This window comes from Notothenia rossii, assembly GCF_949606895.1.
Source record: "Notothenia rossii genome assembly, contig: scaffold_23, whole genome shotgun sequence".
Lineage (NCBI taxonomy): Eukaryota > Metazoa > Chordata > Actinopteri > Perciformes > Nototheniidae > Notothenia > Notothenia rossii.
In genome coordinates this window covers 1,027,187-1,032,766 of record NW_027639856.1, presented here as the reverse complement: position 1 = coordinate 1,032,766, position 5,580 = coordinate 1,027,187, and positions in this window count along the sequence as shown.

The window sequence follows — 5,580 nt, the reverse complement described above, 5'->3', positions numbered from 1 at the left end:
GTCCATTGTGACGGTGGTAAAGCCAGGGAAAAGTCCCGGAGATATACTGAGAAATCTTTGGAACAGCATTTTCCTGCGATCACAGCTGTTCACAGCTACGAGGCTGGGACCGCTTCCATTCGCTTTGTCTTGATCTGTAGATGTTATTTCATGTCTCATTTGTTCATTTTGATGGAGAAAAAGTTGTACATTTAGTGAATTCAGAGTGTCTAAGCTGCACAAGCAGGCATGTTTGAGTACTCAGGTCCAGTGGCTCACTGCGTTAACGCTCGCCCCTGGATGCGGTTGGTCGCGTGTTTGAATCCATGCTGTGGCAAAACAAAATTCATGTTCACCCTTTTTCTATGGATCTCCAAAAAGTGAACTTTTACATGTTCTGAGTCTGGAGGAATTCAAGGGGAGTTTTCAGGGGAGTGCGTTCTCTCTGCCATCTCCTCCCTGTGTGTGCGTTGCTGCATGCAGCAGCTGCGTGTGTGTGTAAACTGCCCCTCCCCCTCGCAAGCAGGCGGGGGAGAGAGAGATCTTTCGTCTCGATTTAAACATGCTATGACTCCGGGGGTACTTCCATTCGCTTCGTCTTCATCTGTTGATGTTATTTCATGTCTCGTTTGTCCATTGTGACGGTGGTAAAGCCAGGGAAAAGTCCCGGAGATATACTGAGAAATCTTTGTAAAAGCATTTTCCTGCAATCACAGCTGTTCACAGCTACGAGGCTGGGACCGCTTCGTCTTGATCTGTAGATGTTATTTCATGTCTCATTTGTTCATTTTGATGGAGAAAAAGTTGTACATTTAGTGAATTCAGAGTGTCTAAGCTGTACAAGCAGGCATGTTTGAGTACTCAGGTCCAGTGGCTCACTGCGTTAACGCTCGCCCCTGGATGCGGTTGGTCGCGTGTTCGAATCCATGCTGTGGCATACTTTTTTTCATTTTCACCCTTTTTCTATGGATCTCCAAAAAGTGAACTTTTACATTTTCTGAGTCTGGAGGAATTCAAGGGGAGTTTTCAGGGGAGTGCGTTCTCTCTGCCATCTCCTCCCTGTGTGTGCGTTGCTGCATGCAACAGCTGCGTGTGTGTGTAAACTGCCCCTCCCCCTCGCAAGCAGGCGGGGGAGAGAGAGATCTTTCGTCTCGATTTACACATGCTATGACTCCGAAGGTACTTCCATTCGCTTCGTCTTGATCTGTTGATGTTATTTCATGACTCGTTTGTCCATTGTGACGGTGGTAAAGCCAGGGAAAGGTCCCGGAGATATACTGAGAAATCTTTGTAACAGCATTTTCCTGCAATCACAGCTGTTCACAGCTACGAGGCTGGGACTGCTTCTATTCGCTTCGTCTTGATCTGTAGATGTTATTTCATGTCTGATTTGTTCATTTTGATTGAGAAAAAGTTGTACATTTAGTGAATTCAGAGTGTCTAAGATGCACAAGCAGGCATGTTTGAGTACTCAGGTCCAGTGGCTCACTGCGTTAACGCTCGCCCCTGGATGTGGTTGGTCGCGTGTTCAAATCCATGCTGTGGCATACTTTTTTTCATTTTCACCCTTTTTCTATGGATCTCCAAAAAGTGAACTTTTACATTTTCTGAGTCTGGAGGAATTCAAGGGGAGTTTTCAGGGGAGTGCATTCTCTCTGCCATCTCCTCCCTGTGTGTGCGTTGCTGCATGCAGCAGCTGCGTGTGTGTGTAAACTGCCCCTCCCCCTCGCAAGCAGGCGGGGGAGAGAGAGAGATCTTTCGTCTCGATTTACACATGCTATGACTCCGGGGGTACTTCCATTCGCTTCGTCTTGATCTGTTGATGTTATTTCATGTCTCGTTTGTCCATTTGGACGGTGGTAAAGCCAGGGAAATATCCCGGAGATATACTGAGAAATCTTTGGAACAGCATTTTCCTGCGATCACAGCTGTTCACAGCTACGAGGCTGGGACCGCTTCCATTCGCTTCGTCTTGATCTGTAGATGTTATTTCATGTCTCATTTGTTCATTTTGATGGAGAAAAAGTTGTACATTTAGTGAATTCAGAGTGTCTAAGCTGCACAAGCAGGCATGTTTGAGTACTCAGGTCCAGTGGCTCACTGCGTTAACGCTCGCCCCTGGATGCGGTTGGTCGCGTGTTCGAATCCATGCTGTGGCAAAACAAAATTCATGTTCACCCTTTTTCTATGGATCTCCAAAAAGTGAACTTTTACATTTTCTGAGTCTGGAGGAATTCAAGGGGAGTTTTCAGGGGAGTGCGTTCTCTCTGCCATCTCCTCCCTGTGTGTGCGTTGCTGCATGCAACAGCTGCGTGTGTGTGTAAACTGCCCCTCCCCCTCGCAAGCAGGCGGGGGAGAGAGAGATCTTTCGTCTCGATTTACACATGCTATGACTCCGAAGGTACTTCCATTCGCTTCGTCTTGATCTGTTGATGTTATTTCATGTCTCGTTTGTCCATTGTGACGGTGGTAAAGCCAGGGAAAAGTCCCGGAGATATACTGAGAAATCTTTGTAACAGCATTTTCCTGCAATCACAGCTGTTCACAGCTACGAGGCTGGGACTGCTTCTATTCGCTTCGTCTTGATCTGTACATGTTATTTCATGTCTGATTTGTTCATTTTGATTGAGAAAAAGTTGTACATTTAGTGAATTCAGAGTGTCTAAGATGCACAAGCAGGCATGTTTGAGTACTCAGGTCCAGTGGCTCACTGCGTTAACGCTCGCCCCTGGATGTGGTTGGTCGCGTGTTCAAATCCATGCTGTGGCATACTTTTTTTCATTTTCACCCTTTTTCTATGGATCTCCAAAAAGTGAACTTTTACATTTTCTGAGTCTGGAGGAATTCAAGGGGAGTTTTCAGGGGAGTGCATTCTCTCTGCCATCTCCTCCCTGTGTGTGCGTTGCTGCATGCAGCAGCTGCGTGTGTGTGTAAACTGCCCCTCCCCCTCGCAAGCAGGCGGGGGAGAGAGAGAGATCTTTCGTCTCGATTTACACATGCTATGACTCCGGGGGTACTTCCATTCGCTTCGTCTTGATCTGTTGATGTTATTTCATGTCTCGTTTGTCCATTTGGACGGTGGTAAAGCCAGGGAAATATCCCAGAGATATACTGATAAATCTTTATAACAGCATTTTCCTGCGATCCCAGCTGTTCACAGCTACGAGGCTGGGACCACTTCCATTCGCTTCGTCTTGATCTGTAGATGTTATTTCATGTCTCATTTGTTCATTTTGATGGAGAAAAAGTTGTACATTTAGTGAATTCAGAGTGTCTAAGCTGCACAAGCAGGCATGTTTGAGTACTCAGGTCCAGTGGCTCACTGTGTTAACGCTCGCCCCTGGATGCGGTTGGTCGCGTGTTCGAATCCATGCTCTGGCAAAAAAAAAATCATTTTCACCCTTTTTCTATGGATCTCCAAAAAGTGAACTTTTACATTTTCTGAGTCTGGAGGAATTCAAGGGGAGTTTTCAGGGGAGTGCGTTCTCTCTGCCATCTCCTCCCTGTGTGTGCGTTGCTGCATGCAGCAGCTGCGTGTGTGTGTAAACTGCCCCTCCCCCTCGCAAGCAGGCGGGGGAGAGAGAGATCTTTCGTCTCGATTTACACATGCTATGACTCCGGGGGTACTTCCATTCGCTTCGTCTTGATCTGTTGATGTTATTTCATGTCTCGTTTGTCCATTGTGACGGTGGTAAAGCCAGGGAAAAGTCCCGGAGATATACTGAGAAATCTTTGGAACAGCATTTTCCTGCGATCACAGCTGTTCACAGCTACGAGGCTGGGACCGCTTCCATTCGCTTTGTCTTGATCTGTAGATGTTATTTCATGTCTCATTTGTTCATTTTGATGGAGAAAAAGTTGTACATTTAGTGAATTCAGAGTGTCTAAGCTGCACAAGCAGGCATGTTTGAGTACTCAGGTCCAGTGGCTCACTGCGTTAACGCTCGCCCCTGGATGCGGTTGGTCGCGTGTTTGAATCCATGCTGTGGCAAAACAAAATTCATGTTCACCCTTTTTCTATGGATCTCCAAAAAGTGAACTTTTACATTTTCTGAGTCTGGAGGAATTCAAGGGGAGTTTTCAGGGGAGTGCATTCTCTCTGCCATCTCCTCCCTGTGTGTGCGTTGCTGCATGCAGCAGCTGCGTGTGTGTGTAAACTGCCCCTCCCCCTCGCAAGCAGGCGGGGGAGAGAGAGATCTTTCGTCTCGATTTACACATGCTATGACTCCGGGGGTACTTCCATTCGCTTCGTCTTGATCTGTTGATGTTATTTCATGTCTCGTTTGTCCATTGTGACGGTGGTAAAGCCAGGGAAATGTCCCGGAGATATACTGATAAATCTTTATAACAGCATTTTCCTGCGATCACAGCTGTTCACAGCTACGAGGCTGGGACCGCTTCCATTCGCTTCGTCTTGATCTGTAGATGTTATTTCATGTCTCATTTGTTCATTTTGATTGAGAAAAAGTTGTACATTTAGTGAATTCAGAGTGTCTAAGATGCACAAGCAGGCATGTTTGAGTACTCAGGTCCAGTGGCTCACTGCGTTAACGCTCGCCCCTGGATGCGGTTGGTCGCGTGTTCGAATCCATGCTGTGGCATACTTTTTTTCATTTTCACCCTTTTTCTATGGATCTCCAAAAAGTGAACTTTTACATTTTCTGAGTCTGGAGGAATTCAAGGGGAGTTTTCAGGGGAGTGCGTTCTCTCTGCCATCTCCTCCCTGTGTGTGCGTTGCTGCATGCAGCAGCTGCGTGTGTGTGTAAACTGCCCCTCCCCCTCGCAAGCAGGCGGGGGAGAGAGAGATCTTTCGTCTCGATTTACACATGCTATGACTCCGAAGGTACTTCCATTCGCTTCGTCTTGATCTGTTGATGTTATTTCATGTCTCGTTTGTCCATTGTGATGGTGGTAAAGCCAGGGAAAAGTCCCGGAGATATACTGAGAAATCTTTGTAACAGCATTTTCCTGCAATCACAGCTGTTCACAGCTACGAGGCTGGGACTGCTTCTATTCGCTTCGTCTTGATCTGTAGATGTTATTTCATGTCTGATTTGTTCATTTTGATTGAGAAAAAGTTGTACATTTAGTGAATTCAGAGTGTCTAAGATGCACAAGCAGGCATGTTTGAGTACTCAGGTCCAGTGGCTCACTGCGTTAACGCTCGCCCCTGGATGTGGTTGGTCGCGTGTTCAAATCCATGCTGTGGCATACTTTTTTTCATTTTCACCCTTTTTCTATGGATCTCCAAAAAGTGAACTTTTACATTTTCTGAGTCTGGAGGAATTCAAGGGGAGTTTTCAGGGGAGTGCATTCTCTCTGCCATCTCCTCCCTGTGTGTGCGTTGCTGCATGCAGCAGCTGCGTGTGTGTGTAAACTGCCCCTCCCCCTCGCAAGCAGGCGGGGGAGAGAGAGAGATCTTTCGTCTCGATTTACACATGCTATGACTCCGGGGGTACTTCCATTCGCTTCGTCTTGATCTGTTGATGTTATTTCATGTCTCGTTTGTCCATTTGGACGGTGGTAAAGCCAGGGAAATATCCCGGAGATATACTGATAAATCTTTATAACAGCATTTTCCTGCGATCACAGCTGTTCACA